This window comes from Budorcas taxicolor, chromosome 25 (assembly GCF_023091745.1).
Source record: "Budorcas taxicolor isolate Tak-1 chromosome 25, Takin1.1, whole genome shotgun sequence".
Lineage (NCBI taxonomy): Eukaryota > Metazoa > Chordata > Mammalia > Artiodactyla > Bovidae > Budorcas > Budorcas taxicolor.
This window is the reverse complement of record NC_068934.1, coordinates 32,801,423-32,825,626: the sequence shown is the minus strand read 5'-3', so window position 1 is coordinate 32,825,626 and position 24,204 is coordinate 32,801,423.

The window sequence follows — 24,204 nt, the reverse complement described above, 5'->3', positions numbered from 1 at the left end:
AAAGAGTCAGATATGCCTGAACAGGCACACATGTTCCAGGATAAATAGGATATCTAAAAAGTTCCTTCATTGGGTGCAAAGGTAAACCGCTTTTCTCTTGCACGGACAGTTTTGTAACAGAGTATTTTGGTCACATTTCACTTCAGTTTTAAGCAGCATTGGATTATGTTCTGAACTGCTGTGGACTCGTAACAGATGGAACAATGCTTCTAAGACCTCCAGTCTTTGTAAATGTGGCTACAAGCAATGCATTTTCCCCAGTAGGCTGCTCTAAATTACCTTTTTTCAGATTTCACATTGGGCCCCAAAGACCTCAGGATACACTGCCAGACCTTTGACCAAAGCCAGCAAAATCCCCTCCCTCTGACCAAATGCCAGCTTGGGTCACTACAATTTGGCCGTTCTTCTTCCCCCCGCAGTCAGCTGGCCTTCACGTTAGCCTTCCCCACCCAGCTCCTGCTGCCTGGTAATCCCTGAATTGGCAGGACTGCCATCTGTGGTGAGTAATTGTCAGACAGGGGCAGTGCACCGGGCTAAAAGTGACTGTAAGGGAGAGCATTAGTGGTCATGAACTTCCCTGCAACTCCAACAGTTGTATTATTTCTCTGTGGAACAGGGCTGTGTGCCCTTGCACTTGAGGATCTAATGTATTTTCATTATTTGCTTCATTCTGAAAGTCTCTGATGTAATGACTTATCAGTTTGCAGCGGCAAGAATTGAACACATGCCCTGTGAGTTAAAAAAAAAGTTCACAGTGGATATAAAGTATAAAGTTCACAATTAAGTCCTTTTGCCAGTTAGTAATCACAATAAACTGTGGAAAATTCTGAAAGAGATGGGAATACCAGACCACCTGACCTGCTTCTTGAGAAATCTATATGCAGGTCAGGAAGCAACAGTTAGAACTGGACATGGAACAATGGCTGGTTCCAAATAGGAAAAGGAGTACATCGAGGCTGCATATTGCCCCCCTGCTCATTTAACTTATATGCAGAGTACATCACGAGAAACGCTGGGCTGGAAGAAGCACAAGCTGGAATCAAGATTGCTGGGAGAAATATCAATAACCTCAGCTATGCAGATGACACCACCCTTACGGCAGAAAGTGAAGAGGAGCGAAAAAGCCTCTTGATGAAAGTGAAAGAGGAGAGTGAAAAAGTTGGCTTAAAGCTCAACATTCAGAAAACTAAGATCATGGCATCTGGTCCCATCACTTCATGGGAAATAGATGGGGAAACAGTGGAAACAGTGTCAGACTTTATTTTTCTGGGCTCCAAAATCACTGCAGATGGTGACTGCAGCCATGAAATTAAAAGACACTTACTCCTTGGAAGGAAAGTTATGACCAACCTAGATAGCATATTCAAAAGCAGAGACATTACTTTGTCAAGAAAGGTCAGTCTAGTCAAGGCTATGGTTTTTCTAGTGGTCATGTATGGGTGTGAGAGTTGGACTGTGAAGAAAGCTGAGCGCTGAAGAATTGATGCCTTTGAACAGTGGTGTTGGAGAAGACTCTTGAGAGTCCTTTGGACTGCAAGGAGATCCAGCCAGTCCATCCTAAAGGAGATCAGTCCTGGGTGTTCATTGGAAGGACTGATGCTAAAGCTGAAACTCCAATACTTTGGCCACCTCATGAGAAGAGTTGACTCATTGGAAAAGACCCTGATGCTGGGAGGGATTGGGGCAGGAGGAGAAGGGGACGACAGAGGATGAGATGGTTGGATGGCATCACCGACTCTATGGACATGAGTTTGAGTGAACTCTGGGAGTTGGTGATGGACAGGGAGGCCTGGCGTGCTGCTATTCATGGGGTCACAAAGAGTCGAACACGACTGAGTGACTGAACTGAACTGAACTGAACTGAAGGTTAGTCAAACACCTAACATCTTGCAATGGCTCTCTTTGGGCATCTAAGATTTTTAGAATTTTTTTTAAATTCACTTATTTGGCTGCACTGGGCCTTAGATGCAGCATGTGGGATCTAGTTCCCTGACCAGGGATCGTACCTGGGCCCCTGCACTGGGAACATGGAGTCTTAGCCACTGGACCACCAGAAAAGTCCTTGGGCATCTACGATTTGGTCTCCATTAATTTTCCTGACAACCCAGTGAAATTCTTTTGACTATTATCCCAATTTTATATAGGAGAGAATTCTATGTTCTAGTACTAGTCATCCATATAAAAATAGTTGGAAGTCTAAGAATGAGTCCTTCTCCCTGAGGTTTATTTTGTGGGGAGGAGGCAAAGGGGCAACCTGTGGGTGTTGAGGTGAGTCCAAGCACACACCATTGTAGGAAGGCTCTGCTCTTGACTCATGTATGGATTTCTTCCCTTCATCTCCAATCTCTACTTTCATTCCTTTCCTCCTTGAATTCTTGTAAGTAACATAGTGTTCTGTATGTATGTGTTTTCTATTTACTTATATGGCTTATTGTGCTGACATCTCATTTTCCTCCTTCATCTTTTAAATTTAAAAAAACGTATAAATGGAAAGATATCTTTTTTTATATTTATTTATTTTAGTTTTTGGCTGTAGTGGATCTTCACTGCTATACACAGGCTTTCTCTAGTTATGACGAGCAGGGGCTGCTCTTTGTTGCAGTGTGCGCAGGCTTCTCATTGCAGTGCCTTTTCTCTTGTGGCAGAGCGTGGGCTCTAGGGTGTGTGGGCTCCGTAGTTGCAGCTGCCAGGCTCTAGAGCACAGGCTCAGTAGTTGCGGTGCACGGGCTTAGCTGCCTGCCCTGTGGCATGATCCCTCATTCCAGATCAGGGATCAAACCTGTGACCCCTTTACTGGCAAGTGGATTCTTTACCCCTGAGTCCCCAGGGAAGTCCCTCCTAATTTTTAAAATCAAAACTATGTTTTTAATCTTCCATATCACTAACTAGTTCGAACCATATCTAGTTCGATGCTTCAATCTGAAGCATGCTACTGCGTAGGATACATTCTTAGTATTTTAGTTATCCAGTCCCCTTGTTATGGACACTAGGGGGATTATATATATAAACCATATATATATCTCATATCTATATGTGTAGAAGTGATGTGCCAGAGCACATATGTAAACTCCAGCTTCACTAAGTACGGACAGTGACTATACCTGTTTTTCCTCCCACCACCAAGCCAGACTGTGGCATTATCCATCAAAGTATTCTTTGAATTGGTTTCTTTGATTTCTTAAGTTTTTGTATGGTTGGACAATTACTTGGAAGTATTAGCAAAAGAAAGGTAGGGGGACCTGGATGAGTTAGGGCCCCCCTTAGGCCTCTCCGTCAGTGATCCACTTCTCCCATCCTCCTGTCTTCCTCGAATATCTAGAACCTGCTGGAAGAAATTTCCTCTCTGAATGTGAAAGTCACTCAGCCATGTCTGACTCTTTGCAACTCCATGGACTACACAGTTCATACAGTTCTCCAGGCCAGAATACTGGAGTGGGTAGCCTTTGCCTTCTTCAGGGGATCTTCCCAACCCAGGGATCGAATCCAGGTCTCCCACACTGCAGGCCGATTCTTTACCAGCTGAGCCACAAGGGAAGCCCTTCCTCTGAATCTTCCCCCTAAACAGCTTTTTTCTCCTTTTTCTCAGAGTTTTTACCATGCCTCGACAGAGTGTCTTTCCTGTTTTCTGCTCTTAGAATCCAAATTCTTCCCACTCTGGCAAGGTCCAGTTTAAGACCTAGTTCTTCCATGGAGCCTGTCTAATGATTCTCATCTACATGGGTCTCCTCTCATTTTGATTCTCTCTCTCTCTCTCATTTGAGGAGTTTTAAGATGCTTTTGAACTGTGATGTCGGAGAAGACTATTGAGAGTCCCTTGGACTGCAAGGAGATCCAACCAGTCCATTCTGAAGGAGATCAGCCCTGGGATTTCTTTGGAGGGAATGATGCTGAAGCTGAAACTCCAGTACTTTGGCCACCTCATGTGAAGAGTTGACTCATTGGAAAAGACTCTGATGCTGGGAGGAATTGGGGGCAGGAGGAGAAGGGGACGGCAGAGGATGAGATGGCTGGATGGCATCACTGACTCGACGGACGTGAGTCTGAGTGAACTCCGGGAGTTGGTAGCGTGCTCAGACAGGGAGGCCTAGCATGCTGCGATACATGGGGTCACAAAGAGTCGGACACGACTGAGCGACTGAACTGAAAATATTCAATGTAACTGTTTTATGTTCCAAAAAGAAAGATCAGGCAAATGAAATATGTCATATCTGGTCAGCCTTATCACTGGTTTCTTTTTTTTTTTTTTAATTTTTATTTAATTATTTGGCCACCCTGCACAGCACATGAAACTTCCCCAACCAGGGATCAAACTGCCCCTTGCAGTAACAGTGCTGAGTCTTAACCACTACGACACCAGGCAAGCCCATCACTGGTTTCTTTGCTTCATTTGACTTGCACTTTCCCAGCACCTGTGGGAGAATCAGATATTTTGGGGTGATCTCACCCATCCCCTCAAGTCAGTCCTCCATAGGATTATAGAAAGATTTCACTGACAGAAAACACCTAGAACAAGCATTACACTGGCAAAGCATGCATGCATGGGTCTTGCAAAATTCCTCTCATGGGTTACATGTGTCTTTATTGACTCAGAGTTTGTGGAGTTAAAAATGTGAGGTGAGTTCCAGATGCATCTGTGGAACTCTCTGCTGAGCTTCAGCCTGGCCCCTATGGTGCTGTCATCACTGATCTTTCAACAACCACCTGCTCATTTCCTGAGCAAACATGGTTCCTGCAGAAAATGATCTCTTTCTATCTCTTTCCCATCATCCACCCACCGAAATCAAATGAATCGGGAAACACACCCTTTCCCACCACTGATACATGATATTGTTTTCCATTCTTAGTTTTTCCATAAAACAGTTTGTAACAAAAATTACTAGTTCCTAAACCAAAATTGACTTTCTTCTTTCATACAGTCAAAAGTTTGACATTATTCAGGATGGCATGAATCTAGCTTATAAAAGTACATTTTCCAAACTGTTTGGCAGCTGGAGTTTTACATGACAGTTGTTGTTGCTGTTCAGTGGCTAAGTCCTGTCCAACTCTTTGTGACCCTATGGACTGCAGCACACCAGACTTCCCTATCCTTCACTATCCCCCAGAGCTTGCTCAAACTCATGTCCATTGAGTCGGTGATGCCATCCAACCATCTCATTCTCTGTTGCCCCCTTCTACTCCTGCCTTCAATCTTTACCAGCATCGGGCTCTTTTCCAGTGAGTTGGCTTTTTCATCCAGTGTTCAAAGTATCGAACCAGGGTCTTCTGCATTGCAGGAGATTCTTTACCATTTGAGCCACCAGGGAAGACCAAGTGACAGTTATTGCCATTCAAATAAAAGCCCAAGTTACTGCCTAAGACTTCCAATGATGTTCTTTAAACAGAAATAACTCAGCAGGTACTCACCAAGGCCCTTTGTCCTTTCTTTGTATTCCTCCTAGACTGTGGTCATGATGCCTGGCGAAGAGGGTGTCACTTGGTTATCATGAAGATGACTGAACAGAAAGATAAAAGGAAGCTGGGTCTCTGATGATGTCTTGCAGTTTCCATACCCACCTCGGACTCAGTTCCTCTAGGTGCTTTGTAATGTAAGAAATAAAAACAAAACATTATCTAATTTGCTCAACCACTGGTTTGAGGGTGTTATCTATTACACGCTGTCAGACTCAAATCCCTATAGTCATTTGTCTCTGACAAACCTTTTCTCTCGAACAATCTTGCATTGGATCCAAGGCAGCTTGGTAGGAAAACAAATCTGATTTTCCTTACAGAGAGCCCAAAGGTTCTCCAGGTCAGACCTCCTAGTGCCCACTTATCACGATGTGCGTTCTGCCTCTCTCTCACCTTATGAACCTTCTGTAGCTGGTATGGGATATCACGCAGTGGCTCAGACATTGGTAACTCTTCCTTGCTGGTGGAGAACTCCCCCAAGGATAAAGGCTGAAAATGCACTTTCTCGCTTTGCTAAGTTTCTTGCTGTGAGGGTATGAACGTGCGGCCTGCTTCTGTCCAGGGAGGTTCAGAAGGGAAAGTCACTGGGATGCTCGCTTCTCTAATAAAAAGGAACCTGTGAAGAACAAACATCCCTTCCTTTTCACTGGAAGCATTGCTGAGAAATGCTGAGTCATCTTGTGTTCAGCAACATGGTGAGAACAGAAGTCCTGGATGGGAAGGCTTGGGTCCCAGGCATGCCTCCAATGTCTGGGACACCGATTCTGAGCATCAGCTACCTTTGAACATCTGGCTTTTGTTTATTCCACTTTTGAGTATACTCTGTTACTGGTACTTGAAAGAACTCTAAATGATACAATAGTGTCAGAATAGGACTGGCTGCCATCTTCAGAATTTCTAGGTCTGTTTATTTTTTTTAAAAACTTTTTATTTCATAAGGGAGTATAGCAAATTAAAATGTTGTGATAGTCTCAGGTAGACAGCAAAGAGATTCAGCCATACATATACACCTATCCATTCTCCCCTGAGCTCTAGATCTGTTTCTTTAAATTCCTCGTTTCCTTTGCTATGTAGATACCTGAACAGCCTGTGTTGCTGGTCATCAAACAAGCCCAGACAGGTCTGAATCTGCAAGGAGTGTAGTGCAGGGATTATGCTGGGACTCTACAATGTAATCTCTATTCTAATTCTTGACTTTTTTCATATTATGGATTTTAATATAATCACCACCTTGTGGTATGTTACTTTAAAAACAGTAAAAGAATTTGGATGCTTGATAAAAAGTCTTTACAAGGGAAACAGGATTGCTATTAAATATCAGAATTATGTATAAAAAAATCTACAAATAGGAATTAAAATATGTGGAGTCAAACTTTTATTACCTAGTTGAAATGTTTGAAAATATTTTGCAGGGTTTTTTTTTTAATCAACAATGAATAGCCTTCAAGCAAGATACCAAAGAGTAAATATTTTATTTGCTAAAAATAAGTATTATCTTATTTCTATGGGTACATCCTAATATATTAATATTTGCAGATGAGATATTTGCTCCTAGTTAATCTTAGTGAAAAGTGAGCATTTCAGTCAATTATCTGAATAGTCTCAGACTCACAGACGAAACACTGGAATGATACAACTTCTCACAGAGATTTGGGCAAGTCAGTGTGCAGTCTTTGTTTTCTTCCTGAAGAAGATACCATATGACCAAGAAGAGTGCTCTGACCTGTTATAATTAGGAAAAATAATCCAGTATCTCTGTGTGTTACAACCATACATTGTTACAAAGAATGTTCAGTTTCTCGAATGTCAAAGTGGTATTCCAAGAGGAAAGACTGCTGGATAGAGATTGGGAATTCTCTTTTAGATGGGAGTAACGAATTTAGTTGGGCAAACTCTGGGAGATAGTGAGGGATGCGGAAGTCTGTCATGCTGCAGTCCGTGGAATGGCAAAGAGTTGGTCACAGCTTAGAGAGCAAACAATAACAGCTAATTTAGTAAGGAAATAGTGGGTTAGCCTAGGATTCTGGGTCAGTCAGAAACCAACCCTGATCTAAATAAGATTTAGAATTCTATGTGTAGTTATTACTAGAGGACTTTGACCACTCTTTGATTTTTATTCTGCTGGCAAGAACCCCAGGGAGGTGGTGGATGACAGGTGTCTCTAACCAAACCCCCAACTGCGACACTACCAATATTAATCTCCATTCAAGAGGCGCTGGACAAAGGAGAGTTTTTGTGACTTGAGTGTACTGTGCTTTCCTTGGCAATACTCAGGCCATGGGAGGGCACATGGCTGAAGCGCTATAGCCATAGAATCAGAGAGAAAGGAATCAGAAGAGTTCGATCATCTTCATTTCCACAAATGACAAAGCACCTCCAGGAGTGTTATCCGGGCAGCTTCCACATGAAACCTCAGATCGCTTGATTCATGTACTTCCACATCCTTCCAGTACATTATTGAACCAAAAGGCTATTAAGAGAGTAATGCAGAAAAAATGAGATGCTCCAGGTTTGAGTGTCAATGATGTATATGAATTTACTCTGAAGAACACTGGAAAATAGAAAGGAATTTGCTACAGGTCTCAAAATCAAGGAAGACATCACCAAAAATGCCAGAAGATTCCCCAAATAGTCTCAAGTTGGGCATGATGGACTATAAACATCATGCTCACTGTAAGGAAGTTGTTCATATCTCCCCATTTTCAGGATTCTGGCCAACAGTGTATAAAAAGCAAGGACTGGGCAGCATGGGGTTCAAAGCCTATCATTATTAGGACTTTGAGGATGGCTAGATTGGAAACGGTGGGACTGGAGTTAGGGGGAGGGGTTTGCTTGACGGCAGCAGGTCTAAAAGAGACAGAGACAGCTAAGGGCAAACATGCATTGGGTTGGTGTGTGTGTGTGTGTGTGTCTGTGTTAGTCACTCAGTTGTGACCCCATCAACTGAAGCCCACTGGGCTCCTCTGTCTGTGGGATTCCCCAGGCAAGAATACTGGAGTGGGTTGCCATTTCCTTCTCCGTTGGGTTGATACTGAAGTTCATTTGGGTTTTTCCATAACATCTTACGGAAAAACCTGAATGAATTTGTTGGCCAATCCAGTATTTATTGACTAAGTTTCAAAGCTGGGACAGTTGGTAAAGATGGCTGTCAGGGTCTCTCTAGTCGCACCAAGGTAAGGCACTCTTCCTGTTCATTATAGGTATTAATATTATTACTTACTCTTTTAATAGGTACAGTAATTTGCCTTTCCTCTGTTTTTGCTCTGTTTTTTAAAAATTACTTAAACTCTTATAGACAACCAACAAGGATCTACTGTACAGCACAAGGAACTTAACTCAATATTCTGTAAAAACTTATATGGGTAAAGACTCTGAAAAAGAATGAAGATATGTGTGTGTGTGTGTTTAGCTGCTCAGTTGTGTCCAACTCTTTGTGATCCCATGGACTGTAGCCAGCCAGGCTCTTCTGTCCATGGGATTCTCTATCCAAGCATACTAGAGTGGGTTGCCATTCCCTTCTCTGGGGGATATTCCCCACCCAGGGATGGAACCTGCATCTCCTGCATTGCAGACAGATTCTTTACTATCTGAGCCACCAGGGAAGCCCACACACAGACACACACACACACACACATATAACTGAATCACTTTGCTGTACACCTGAAAATAGCACATTGTAAATCAACTATACTTCAATAAAATTTAAAATATAAATATGTGAAATCCATAGGGTCATTTCCCTCTCCAGGGGATCTGTGAAGTCCACGGGGTTTCAAAGAGCCAGATACGACTAAGCAACTAACACACTTTAGGAGCTCTGCTAATGAAAGCTAATATACTAGCTTTAATACTATTAGATTAATCAACTCCATATGAGCAACTGTGAGTGAGTGAGTGAGTGAAGTCACTTCAGTTGTGTCTGACTCTTTGCGACCCTATGAACTGTAGCCCACCAGGCTCCTCTGTCCATGGGATTTTCCAGGCAAGAATACTGGAGTGGGTTGCCATTTTCTTCTCCAGGGGATCTTCCTGACCCAGGGATTGAACTCAGGTTTCCCACACTACAGGCAGACTCTTTACCCTCTGAGCCACCAAAAAATCCCATGAGCAACTGTGATGCTCTCTCAATTTACCTGGTGTCTCAAAAAAAAAAAAAAAAAAAAAAAATTTGCTGCTTTGGGAGGTAAAAAGGTTTTTTTAAGAAAAAGGTGGACCTATGCTTAGAGGAAATGGGAGGAACAGGACACACCATGCCTGCTGCTGTTTCTACCAGGGTGCCTCATCCAGGTGAAGGGACAGGGCCAAACAAACAGCTTTCCCGCGTCTGCCAAACGCCCTGGTCACCGCTGCAGCCTTGCCAAGGGTAGGGCTCCGCTATAGACTGTGCGGAGCTGAGAGCTGAATACAGATTCCTTTTCTGTGCCTCTGGCCCATGGAGCAGGCTTGTCTGGCCCAGATTGCACTTGAATAGATGAAAAGAATCTGTTTTTGCCTTGGCCTGGGGCCTGCAGTCGAGACCACAAAGGCTAGCACAGACACACAGGAGTGGAAGGGCAGCTAAGAAATTGGAGAGAGGAAACTTAGGGGATTTTGAGAAGAAATAAACAATCCCTCAAGAACCTTTCCAGCTGATGTAGATTATGAGTTATTCGAATGGCCCCTTTGCTCTCATTTGGAGAAATGAAAACTGCAAAGATACTAGTTACAGCCTCCTGTGGGTTCACCAGAATCCAGTCTCTCAATCTTTTAAAGAAAATCTAGGTAAGAAGAAAGTTACTGGGGACTTCCCTGGTGGTCCAGTGGCTAACACTCTGCACTCCCAGTGCAGGGGGCCCCAGTTCAATCCCTGGTCAGGGAGCTAGATCCCACATGCCACAACTAATACCTGGCACAACCAAATAAATAATTTTTATTTTTTTTTAAAAGGGAAAGGTTACAGGCCGAACAGTGGGACCCTGGGAGATGAGAAACATCGTGAACAAGAAGGATTTCTCCCCCCAAGCTTGATCCAGGAATGCAAAAGTTTAACCAAAATTAGAGAAATGCTGATCCATGCATGATAAAGAGCTTGGGAAAACTGGCAGTGATTTTTATCAATGTGCTTTGTTTGTTGGGTAATTATGAGAACCAGTCCCTTTGTTTAAAAAGAACTGTCTTTAGAGTAGTTGGGAAAGAAAGTCCTTACCCTCTTCCTATTTTGGTTAGAACCAATGAGATGGGATTTTTTTTTACATGGGAGCAATGACTGTGCCTGATGTTTCTGCCTGGAGGGCTTGGTAGAATACAGTCCCGGGTGTAATCTGGAGGCTCTGTCTGTAGCCCAGACCCGGGATGCAAAAGGAAGTAGGGTCTGCAAGGCCTAAGCTCATGAGGAAGCTCCATCCTTCCAGTTATGAGAATGGTTACTCTTGGCTATTTCCACATGATGGGAAACACTATGTGTTTGGGGAAAAAAAATATGTAGATCAGAGACCATCAGGTGAGACCTCTTCCATGTTTTTTCCCTCCAATTTATTTCTGCCCTTGTTGCCTATATGCTTGTCCCTGGCCTTTGCTATTGTGTTGTTGTGGTTATTTAGTCGCTCAGTTGTGTCTGACTTTGTCACCCCATGGACTGTAGCCTGTCTATGGGATTCCACAGGCAAGAATATTGGAGTGGGTTGCCATTTCCTCCTCCAGGAGATCTTCCCAACCCAGGGACTGAACCCAAGTCTCCTGCTTGGCAGGCAGTTTCTTTACCATTGAGCCACCTGGGAAGTCCTTACTATTGCATGAGGTAGTATTTTTGTATGTCAAGTGTGGGAATTACTGTGTTACCACTACCCAGGGAGCATGTTAAAATGCAGACTCCCAGGCCCTGCCCTGGAACTATTGAATCAGAATATATGGGAGGGAGGAGGAAGGTACATCTTATAATGATCTCAAGTTTGAGAACTGGACCTCTGAGGGCTCAGAGACATGACTCTAAACCACAGTGTTATGGGGTATTACATGGTCTTAGGCAAATTATTTAACCTGTCTCAGTTCTCTGGGCAGCAAAACAGGACTCACTATACCTACTTGATATTGTTGTTGTAAATATTTATGACTATATTTTAAGTCAACGTACATATGAGAGCATGGGGCAGAGTTAGTGTTCATTCTACATCAGAGATTGTATTTGCTCTCATCTGGATAAACCTTGAAGGTCAGAGCCTCCTGAAGTGGCTGCAGGTCAACTGGTTTAAACCTACCATGTCTGTCCCCCTTCACCCTTCATTATCCAGTCCCCTCACACACTCTGCGTTCATGAGCCAGGAAGAGCCAGCAGATAGAAGCCCTGGTCCCAAGGTCAGGACAGATTCTCCCTTGCTCTTGAAACTGCTCTCTCGCCTTGCTCTTCTTGTTTCTCTGTGCCGGCTCTTCTCTCTGGCTTCTGCATCTGCTGCATTGCTCAATGAGGTGGCCTCCTCAGGCTGCCTTGGATGGCTCGGGATTCTTGTCTCTCTGTATCTGCACGTTGTCTCTGTTTGGCATTACTCACAATTCTCTGAGGAAGACTTCCTCATCCATTCTCTTTCCTGTGGATCTCCCAGTGGTGCGACTATGTTCTCCATCAGAGGATGAGAATCTGGACAAACCACACCTTAAGTTCCAGTTCTCTGTGAGTAGACATAGACCGAACGATAGAAAACAACTGGAGTATTTGTTTAAAAATAGTGGCCTCCTGGAATCACAGCCTTTGGTCCTTACTCCATTTTATGAAAGCCTTTGTATGTTCTTTTAAAATACATCCCACTCTTTTGGGCTTTCCTGGTGGCTCAGTTGGTAAAGAAACTGCCTGCAATGCAGGAGACTTGGAGTTTGATCCCTGGGTCGGGAAGATCCCCTGGAGGAGGGCATGGCAACCCACTCAAGCATTCTTGCCTGAAGAATCCCATGGATAGAGGAGCCTGGTGGGCTGCAGTCCGTGGGATTGCAAGAGTTGGACACGACTGAGTGGCTAAACCATCACTACTCTTTTGCCTTTCAAAGCTGAAATGTAGGTTTGTGCTGTGCCTTTTCAGGAAGGAAGGTGTGCTCGGTAGCGTGTGTGAGAACAATTAAAACAGCACTGTGAGCAAGACAGCTTCCAGCCGAAGGAGACGGCTTTTAACTGCTCAAAGCTTGAAATGCCAACTACTTGTGAGTGGGTGGTTATGATTTCTTTCCCTTTTTTCTTATAATTGTAAAGCTTCAGTGACTGGGTACTCTTCTCAAAAGAGCAGTCTAGAAAAGAAACATCTCCAGCAAAGTTGTTCTTCCTTAATGGTTGAGTGAAAATGCAAGCTATATAAAAGGAACACGATGTAAGAATGTCTTCACTGAATCCCAAAACACCAAGTGTAAACGGATTCATTCTTATGTCTTTGTGATGGAAGGAGTTGTAAAATATTAGGGTCCTTGGTGCCCAGGTGTGAGATGGAAGGAATGGATGCATTCAGTCATTTCCCCAAGGTTGCTCTGTGTGAATCTCTGGTGGAAGCAGAACTTAAGTTAACAGCAGCAATTAGCACTTAAGTACCAGTTAGCCCTTGACATCGCTGACCCTCCGTCTCTGGAGAAAGATGCCACTTCTCGTGAGAAACAACTTTTTCTCTGTGTCTCTCTCACATACACACTCACACAGTTGCATAGAAACAAGAAACTTCACTTCTCCTTAGGTTCTGCCTTTTACAGATTAACTGGTATATGCTGATCACATACCTCAGAGACACACTGATTGGGACATGTGAGTAAGGAAAACTATACCATCTCTCAGGCTTCCCTGATGGCTCAGCGGTCAAGATTCTGCCTGCAGTGCAGGAGACCCAGGAGACAAGGTTCAATCCCTCGGTGGAGGAAATGGCAACCCACTCCAGTATTCTTGCCTGGGAAATCCCATGGACAGAGGAGCCTGGCAGGCCTCAGTCCATGGGGGTCCCAAAAAGCCAGACAGGACTGTGCACACATGCACACACGTACCATCTGCATGGGGATCAGAGTGCACCAGACTGGAATTCTGGAGGCCACCAACCACAGTTATACTGCTTAGAAGTGAAATAAAAAGTGAGGCCTCAGGTTAACTCAGTCACAATGCAATAATGAAGACAGTACAGTTCAGTTCAGTTCACTTCAGTCGCTCAGTCGTGTCCGACTCTTTGCGACCCCATGAATCGCAGCACGCCAGGCCTCCCTGTCCATCACCAACTCCCGGAGTTCACTCAGACTCACGTCCATCGAGTCCGTGATGCCATCCAGCCATCTCATCCTCTGTCATCCCCTTCTCCTCCTGCCCCCAATTCCTCCCAGCATCAGAGTCTTTTCCAATGAGTCAACTCTTTGCATGACTGTAAGGTAAATAGATTTACATTTACAGAAACCTCCCTCAAAAAATGTACAATATAAGAAACATGAGAATAATATTAATGAGTATCTGGATCAAGTATTGAGGGAATAAGCCATGACTGAGTATGTTTCCTATAATAAACTAAATTTAGGTAATAATTAGTACCAGATAGCACTAAATGTGTTTCCAACTGCTCAAGGATTTTAGTCAATTAAAAAGTGTTTCAGTTCTACAACCTGAATGGACTCTGGAACTTTTCTGGTTTGATCAGCCAAAACTTGGGGCTAAGGCCTTAGCCTGGAACCCAGCTTTGAGGCCCTTCTCAAGACTTCCTGGGCTTCCCAGGTGGTGCTAGTAGTAAAGAATCTGTCTGCCAATGCAGGAGATGCAAATGATGCAGGTTGAATCCCTGGGTTGGGAAGATCCCCTGGAGGAGAAAATGGCAACCCCTCCAGAGTTCTTGCTTGAAAAGTTCTATGGGCAGAGGAACCTGGCCTGGAGGGCTATAGTCCATGGGGTTGCATAGAATTGTACATGACTGAGTGACTGAGCACAATCTCAGGATTTCCCAAACAAAGGCTTAAGTTGGACAGCACTTAGGGAGCATCTCTCCTGGTGGTCTCACTTTTTAACTAGACAAAATTCTTAAGCCACCGGCAAGGGCGGTAAGCATGAAATTCTAGGCATCAGCTAGCAGGTGAGGGAAGAACTCACAGGTCCAATAGTAAGAGAATATTAGAGGAAGTATGATTGGGACAGATGATCATACAAAAACATTGTAGATTAATATTTATCGACATGGAAAGTGAAAAAAACTTGTTAAAGAGAAAAGCAGATTGCATACATTATTTTCAATATGATCTGTTAAAATTTTTATAGAGAGACATGTTTATGAAGATATGTAGGAGAAATATACCAAAATCTTAGTAAGGAGTATCTCTGAAGTGTAGAATTAGACTTTCCTATGTTTCTGCCATTTCTAATTTTTAAACAATGAGCTTGTATTGTTTTATCTTTAAAAAAATCTTTTATTTTTACTTTCAAATATAAGACACTATTCAAAATGTTCCTGAATAAAAAGGCCACTTTTATTTAAAATAAGCACCAAGGCCCATACTTCCTTTTATCTCCTCAAGTAAGAAGAGATTCAGGGGCAGCTTCATAATTCATCAATCATTCATGTCTTCATTCACAATCCAGGTGTCGGGTATAGGAATTCAGGCTAAATAAAGCTGCATCCCAGGTTCCTGGGATGAAGAAGAGAAGGCAGGAAATTTCCATGGTGCCGGGCTAGCAGACAGAGTCTCCGATGGCAGTCAGCTACTGTAGTTCCTTTCATTTCAGACATACCCAGAGGATATTTTTGGGGGTGGGACGTTTCAGGTCACCTCCTTGGGGTCTCCCTTGGCCCCTACTAGGGTGGCCTCTAACCCTTTCAATTGATTCCCTGACACAGATTCCTAGAAGCATGGTCTGTTCTATAAAAGTATAAATTTCCGAGAAACAAAGTCACTTTAGCCTGAAGACCAGGTTTCGAGGCTGTGCATCAGTCCACAGTGGTTATGTAACGGTTTGTCTTTGTTCCTCTGGCCATCTGTGACCTCTCCACTCCTTCCTGCTGACACCATCCCCAACAGAAAAATAAAATCTGTTTAGCCTAATGTACCGCCTTCTCTCCTGAGCCTTCACGGAGAATAATAACAGCAGCTGCATGACTTTTGCTTAATGTAAATACTTTATTTACTTTTGTATTTAATTTATGCATCTGTCCAGTGTTTGCACAGCTGTTTGATGTCTGTGTGCCCATAGATTAGCCTTTGCTGATTTGATCCAGCTTAAACTGTAAGTGCTGAGAAACAGAGGGGGCTCTCAGTGCACTTTACCCAGCCTCCAGCATGATACCATACAGATGAAAACTTAATTAAGAATTCTGGAGGTTGAGACATCTCCTTGAAGGTATCTTTCTCCCTTGATAAGAACAATTTTACCTGATCTGCTCAAACAAAATGTGACTTTACATCAAGGCGACGTTGTGGAGGTTTTTTCTCTTCCCCCAAATGTACCAAATTATTTGGGGAAGTGTAGGATATGAGATTCAGCCTGGATGCAGGGCTAGTAATTATGGGATGGGTTGGGATGGAAAATTGCTCTTCCTGAGGTTTACTTGTCCATCAAAAAACCAAGAAAGGACTGGGTAGTGTAATGGCAATGGTTTGGTTAACCCATATCCTTGGAACTTAGTTTGCATGCCCGTACCTGAATGTGGACTAGTTTTTGATGTTGTCTTGTGGAAAGAGCTGAGGTCAGCTGTACCGGGTACGGTTACTGGAGGCAGGGGTGGGAATGCAAGGGCAAGGACCACCCCCACCCCCACTCTGCCCAATCTTTTCCCCTCCAGTAGGAGAGTGGGGAGAAAAAAACAGTGGACAGGGATTTCTGTTTGGATGGGCTCTCTCTTATAATGTACAGGTATCATTGTCCTTCAGTAACGCTTTTGTCCAGTTTTATGTGACCTGACCATCAACATCCATTTTCTTTTTTTTTTTTTAAGATAAGGGACTTCGCTGGTGGTCCAGTGACTAAGACTCAGAGCTTCCAGTGCCAGGGACCCTGGTCAGGGAAATAGATCCCGCATGCCGCAACTAAGGCCCAGTGCAGCCAAATAAAATAAAAATAAATATTTGAAAAAATAAAAAGAGAGATAATAAAGATCAAGTACAGGTTGAATTTTAGGCAGAATTTGAATTTCTCTGTGCCTCAGTCTCTCTCAATGTGATTAGTGCCTCACATCTTGATAAAGCCTTAGACTTTGAAAAGTGAACACAAAGAACAGAAAACTGAATTACCTAAAGTATAACTTTCTCAGAGGTTTGACCCTCTCTATCACTCTGCAACAAAGTATTTTGTAGAACTCTGAAACAAAGTATTTTGTTGCCATGAGTAAGATGGTTGCCATTGCTGTTTTGTTAAAATTCATCAAGAACTAAAGAGAAATACTTTTAAAATTAGATCATGGCTCAGGAAAGGAGTGAACTGGTAAGTTTGGGTCTGTTATCAACTTTGTTTGAGACTGGCCTTTTATATCACTGAGGAGTAATGCTGTTTGTTTTCAGCATAAAACCCATAAGAGAAAAAATTGAGTGGGGAACAGGGGAATAATATTTTGATAGGGCCATTTTATTGTTTTGTCTGATGCATTATGACCTCTAACCTCCAACATATTTAGGGATCATTCATACTTAAACACAAAATAACTTCCAAAACCAAGTGCAAATGTTTGTTTGTTTGTTTTTTTAAACCCAATAAAATGGCATATTGCATTATTCTTCTCAAGTTGCCCAGGAAACTTAGTGTTGACTGCAGTAAGTTTCAGAAACATAGGTGCATTCTCAGCCAACATGTATTTTGAATATAGCAGAGAAACAGATGGTTAAGACCTTCTGAAATGCATTGAATCTGGAAACTGGAAGCCAGAAACGACAAAATCGTGGGAGGGGAATGGCAGGGAGCACCCTGGGAAAGCAGCAGCCCTGGAGTTGAATGACCTTCCTTTGAACCCGAGCTTTCCCAAGTCACTTTCCCATGCGCTTCCTCAACACTGGTTTCAGTTCTTTAGATCTCATAAAAGGCTTGGGGCTGGGGAACATCACCACACAGCTGACTGGAGTGCTGATTCAGGCAGGGCTCGGAGGGAGGGCTGGAGATGCAGTGTTTACAGTGAAATACTGTGTGAGCGTGAGTGACCATGCATGTGTATGTGTGTGTGTGTGTGCATCTCTGTGTGTTTTCTCATAAGGAGTAGTGACATCTCACCACTGCCACAGCTGCCAATGGGAGATTTAGCTTTCTCCAAGTCACCTCAATTAAACATACATTTTAAATAAAGCAGCATGCTTGAGAGATACAGCTTCAAAAGCTCCTTGAGACCTGATTCCTCGTCTAAGCATTTCACTGTCCCTTAAGGATCTCATATAGAGAAATGTTAGAGTTGTCTCTTTGTTCATTCTTTCATGAGCCGCTACGAAATTTTGCTTGCAAAGAAGTGGAATTAATACTTCTACAAAAGCTTACATTTCAATGTGATTCCTTTCACTTCCTGGTCTAAGTTCACATCTTAGAAATGGACTCTGTAGAGCTCAGACAGTGGGTGAGACGCTCGTATAACCATCTTGCTTTGCTATCTTAGGACATCTTTTCTGATCATTTTAGAAATGCGGAGTGATTTTCATGGGTCTTATGGGTTCCATCCCTGGTCAGGGAACTAAGATCTCACATGCCGCTCATTTCATCTTCATTTCAAAACATTAGACAAAAAGAGTTTGGAAAACATAATTATCCCGGGTAATTTCCAGATTTCCTTTCTTCCAAAGCTTTTTCATAATAATTTAATTTTCCTACTTTTATGATACCAAAGTAAAGAAGAAATCAAGCAGGGCCATTTTGCAGATGGAAAAAAAAAACAGATGTTAATTGACTTATTTAAGGTTGCATGGTGGGACAAGATGAAAAAGGAAAGAGACAACTAGTACCTTAAGTTTACCACATTTCGTTCCAACATGTTATTTCGGTTGGAAATGAAAAGGCACTTCATATAATTTGCTTTTGATTTTCTGTGTCTTTAACGTTTATATATTAAAAATCTAATTGCAAGGTTAGACTATGATTTTTTCCTTAAAGTCATTAAATTGTTCATTAATACATACCCTTCTCCGCTGATTCTTGATATAAACTTAGATTTTTGGCATAATTTATTTTGATTTGATCTGCAGTGAATTGCAAATAATATAATTTTTTAATTTGCACTTTTTCCACTTGTCATAAAGACACATCTATAGCAATAAAGAACAGCAGAAAATAAGTGAGGATATAGATTCTTTATTCTGACAATACCATTTATGCATTTATTTGGCAACATGGATACAAAGGTGAATAAACAAATTCCTGCCCTAATGGAATGTTCGTTTTGGTGAAAGAGATAAAAAATAATCAATTACAAAACACAATCATGGAGTGAAGGGGACAGAGAAGGCAGAACTATTTCTTTTATTTACTAATTTTTAAAAAAAAAATGTATTCATTTGGCTGTGCCAGATTTAGTTGCAGCATTCAGGATCTTTAGTTGCGGCATGTGAACCCTTAGTTGCAGCATGTGGGATCTAGTTCCCTGACCAGGGGTTGAACCCAGATCCCTGCATTGGACGCATGGAGTCTTAGCCACTGGACTGCCAGGGAAGTCCCCAGAACTATTTTAGACAGCAACTTGAAAAGGTTAATTTAAAAGCCAGGAGAGGGTGGCCCTCCGTGGTTTAGGGACTAGCTGGAAGCTGATCACATAGCTGGAGCAGAGTGAGTGGAGAGGTGAGTAGTGGCTGAAGTGTGCGCTACGATTAGAAGCACAGAGCGCTGAAGAGTTTGAGCAAGAATAACCACATCTTAAGAATAGAAGTAGCCAATGCAGGAGACTCGACACATGTGGCTTCAATCCCTGGATCAGGAAGATCCCCTCGAGGAGGAAATGACAAGCTACTCCAGTATTCTTGCCTGGAGAATCCCACGGACAGAAGAGTCTTAGGGGCTTCAGTCCATGGGGTCGCAGAGTCGGCCAGGGCTGAGCACACATGCTCACACTCATGGCTACCTAAAATAAGGAGACCAGCCAGCCAGGAGAGAGATTGGAGGCGGCAGACGAGGGTGTCGGCAGTTAGGAAGGAGGGAAGAGATTGGATTCAGTGTATGTTTTGAAGGTAAAAATGGAAGGTCCTGCTAAAATCAATGTGGTGTTTGAGAGAGTTGTTTTTTGTCCTGAGACAGGGAAAACTTGAAGGAAGCAATTTTGGGCTTCGGTTTTAATGCTGAAAGTTAATGAGTTCTGCTTTGTTCACATGAAGTTTGAGATATTCAAACAGCGGTGTCACAGAGGCAGCTGGACATAGGAGCCTGGAGTGCTGGTGAGAGGTCAGGGTTAAAGATATACAACCGTGAATGGAGGTTATTTAACGGAGAGGGCTGTAGGAGACTGCTCTGGGAGAGGGCAGAAAGAAGAGGAAATGCACAAGGTCAGAGCCCTGGGGCAAGTCGACATTTAGAATTCTGCAAAGGGAGAAGGAACCCTTGGAGAAGACAGAAAAAGAGCTACTATCTGGCTAAACATTAAAGAGTAGATATGTAAATAGGTACAGCTGGTGTTAAAGTTCAGAGTCTGAAAAAATCTTTGTGGGAGTGCAGCCTAAAGTTCTAAATTATTGTAATGGAGGCTAATGAAACAAAATGTGACCAGGAGAGGACAGAAGATGGTAAGTGTATCATTTTAACGATTGCCTTGAAATTTAGCACTACTGACCACTTCCTAAAATGTTGCCTAATAGTAGTTTACTCTTATAAAGTGTTCAGTGTTGAGAGAGTTTACTTCATGGGCATGCAGATTAACTGGGAGGATGCTACGTGCAGACAACATACCTTTTTTCAAATATCTATTTTGTTGTCCCGGAGAAGGAAATGGCAACTTACTCCAGTATTGTTGTCTAGAGAATCCCATGGACAGAGGAGCCTGCTGGGCTGCTCTCCATGGGGTTGCACAAAGTCGGACACGGCTGAAGCGCCTTAGCATGCATGCATGCATGCATTGGAGAAGGAAATGGCAACTCACTCCAGTATTCTTCCCTGGAGAATCCCAGGGAGAGAGGAGCCTGGTGAGCAGCCGTCTGTGGGGTCACACCGAAGTGACTTAGCAGCAGTAGCAGCATTTTGTTGTCCTGTTTAACAGGGACATAATATGGAGCTGGCTCCTCTGGCCAGGAAGAAAATACATTTAAAAAGGCAATGTCAAGGGTCACTTTGGGAAACTTCTCTCCTAAGCGTGGTTGGTTTATTTTTCTCAACTTATTTTTTCTCAAGCCAGCTGCTGAGCCTTCAATTTGGGGATAAGAGTAAGCTCCCTCTCTCCCCCTTGTTCAAATTCCCAGGCTCTTTCTAAAACTCAAGGTTAGGCAAGCAATGCAGTTGTCTCTGTGGCCGCCCTCCACGCTGGCTCAACTTGTCTGCACCGTGACGCTGCTTCAGTGCCTGGAGGGGACCGCAGTGCAACAGATCCTAGATGCCAGGAGTGAGCCCAGATGCTACTGTCCGGAAGACAACAGTGCCAAGGCCGAGAAAGGAGGCCAGGCGGAGGCCTCCCACAGCTCCAGACACAGAAGGAATTTGCCATTTCCCTCCCCAACCCCCGCCTCTCACCTTGAGAACACTGAACCAAACCAAAACAGATGCAGTTACTGAGCATTTTATATTCAGATAGGCTTATTCTTCTTTAGGGAATGTTGCAATTATTGGAACATATGTCTTGAATCACTAGAAGTGTTCTTAGGACAAAGGTAATCGGTTACAAACTCTGAAACACGAAGTTCAAACAGCTGCAGAGTTGCCCAGAAATCACAGCCTTCAGTTGCTCTGCAGGCATAGCAAGAGCAAGTACTTATTCATAGGCTCTCTGGATGCTTCTTTCCAAGGAGGGGGAGTGTAGGCTTAGAACTAGAGTAAGAAGCATCAGCACCCTTGAGCTTGCTCAAACACCCCTGACATCTGGAATATACAGGAGGAATCCATTTGTTCTTTCTCTGCACTTGATAGAATACCAAAGTGGGGAAAGCTACCAAGATGTTCTGAGACTCTAAAATGGAATATGTGTATCCAACATACACATAGATCCCAGTTCCTGTAGGTATTACTTACCCTCTTTACCAGCTGAACACATACCATTTAATATTTGGCCAGCAGAGCTGAATCCGGGGTATGATGACCAAACTCTGGGATGTGAGGGCCTTCCAAAAGAATTTGGAATGCCATGATCTTAGTTGAGAGTAATCAGGGATATCCTTTGGACCATAAGATCAAATCATTCAATCCTAAAGGAAATCAACCCTGAGTATTCATTGGAAGCACTAATGCTGAAGCTCCAATACTTTGGCCACGTGATGCAAAGAGTTCACTCACTGGAAAGATTGAAAGCAGAAGGGGGCGACAGAGGATCAAATGTTTGGATGGCATCACCAACTCAGTGGATTTGAGTTTGAGCAAACTCTGGGAGACAGTGAAGGACAGGGAAGCCTGGCATGCTGCAGTCCATGAGATCACAGAGTCAGACATGACTTAGCAACTGAACAACAACAATAAAGGGATGAGAGCCTTGGGCAAAACTCATCTCTCATGGTGGCTTGGTTTAATGTCTCATCCTGACCTCTTGACATCAAAGGAGATTTCTGTTTCATGCTCACCAATCCCCTAGGAACAACACACAATATTAAACCCTCTCTGCACACTCATCCCTCTCTAGCAGAGATAGCTCTCTGTGGTCAAAAGGTGAACCAATGGAACTCCTGCAGTTTGGAGAAAGAGTAATTTTTAAACTATGAGTTTGGATGAAGCTGCAGGTCTCTAGTTTTCTTTACTCACCTGGCTGTTTCTCCAGCACTTGGGAAGTACCCGTTAAGACCATTACAGATCCTAAGTCTACCTGTTTCAAGTAGATGGCTACCAAACCAGGATGTTGAGTTGTTGTTTAGTTGCTAAGATGTGTCTGACTCTGTAGACTGTACCCTGCCAGGCTCTTCTGTCTACTGGATTTCCCAGACAAGAATAATGGAATGTGTTGCCAAGCCCTCCTCCAGGGGATCTTCCCCACTCAGGGATAGAAACTGACTCTCCTGCATTGGCAGGCAGATTTTTAACACTGTGCCTACCAGGATACATTTCTTTAATGTACGTGTCTTTAAATTTTCCCATCCAAGTCTGTGCCTCTATGCGAGTCTCATTCCATCCCTTCCCTCCTTCTCTGCTAGAAAACATTCTGAATCTCCATCATTAAAGAACCCTTGATTATACTGAAGCTGGCAGGAGTGACATTGTACATGTTCACTCCCTAATTTCTCTCCAGGATGTGCTGAAATCCTGCTTCACATCTGTGCCCTTGAAATCCTGCAAACTGTGGTCAAGGCCACGTTTTATATTCAGTGACTCCCACTGACATGACTATATGCTGAGTGGACCCGAATCACTGCAGTGACATTAGACGATGGAGTATTTGGCATGGGTGGATTTGACTACTGAGTTAAATTATGGAGGCTAACCCCCTCCCAACATTCAGATCCCAAAGGAGTCAGAAGGAGTGAATGGTACATATACAAAAGAAAAAGATCAAAACAGAAAAGGGTAGCATGTCAAGATCTGTTCTGTTACACAGACCGCTTGTTGCAGGTCGAAGTATTGCGCAGCCTTTAGAGGCTGAACAAAAGGAGTAGGAGGGAGAACCAAGGGCAGTGCCATACACACGCAGGGCTTCACGTGTCTCCTGGCCACGGACCTTCCGAGATTGCTGCTCTTTCACCCTTTCTTGTCCTTCCTCTCCCTTGCCAGGTCACTTCCAATCTTCCAGTCCGTAACTCTGAATGAAGACAACCAATAGAACTTTTAGGCCCAGATTCCAAATAATTACCGATGCGAGTTGATTTTAGACCAAAATGAGCAAGGGATGGAGAGACAGGGAGCTTCCCGACTTGCGGCAACGCCCCCCTCTGCTCCGCGGCGCGGTGACAGCACCCCGGGGTCAGTTGTGAGTGGAGAGGAGCCACTGCCGTAGTCTCGGAGGATGGCTCTTCCCGGCGTCGCTGCTGCTGCGGCAGGGTTTGTGTTTTTGCACCGCAGCACGGTTGCAGAAGCCGAGGCGGCAGACCTCGCCCGAACCCCCAAGGGTGCATCCCGGCACCCTTCCGGCGCCCTGCCGACCCCCGGAGCCCCCGGGGGAGCGCGAGCAGCCCACCCTTCGCCGCCCCCCCGCCGCGCACGTGCGCTCCCGGGACAACAGCAGGCGAGGCCCGGGCGCGCCCCCGCCGCCCTCGGCCACGCGCGCGCTCCGCCCGCCCTCCTCGCGCGTGCTCGTGCCCGGGGGCCGCGGCCGCGCGCCTCTTCTCCCTGCTGCGGGCGTCGCGGGCGCAGGAGGAGGCGGAGCGCGGGAGGCGGAGGCCCGGCCCGGCGGCGGGCTCCAGCGGGCGCGCGCCGCGAGCGGGGCGGGGGCGCTGCGGGGGCGGCCCGGAGGCGGCGGGCTAGGGGCTTGGAGCCCAGGACCGCATCCCCGGGGCCGGCTCGGCCGGGGGAGGGCGATCGCGGTGAGGGTCGAAGGGGAGGAGGACTCCGAGGCCGCGGCCGGGAGCCCGGCGTCCCCGCCCCCGAGCCTGACGGGGCGGCGCGGCGGGATGAGGCGCTGGCGCGGGGGGCGCCCGGCCGAGCCCCCGCGGCTGCCCCGGGCGGCCAGGCGCTAGGCTCGGAGCGCGGGCGGCGCTCGGCGGCGGCGAGGATCGGGACCAGGACGAGGACGAGGAGGAGGAGGAAGGGGAGGGCGTCGGGCCCGGCGCCCCGCAGGG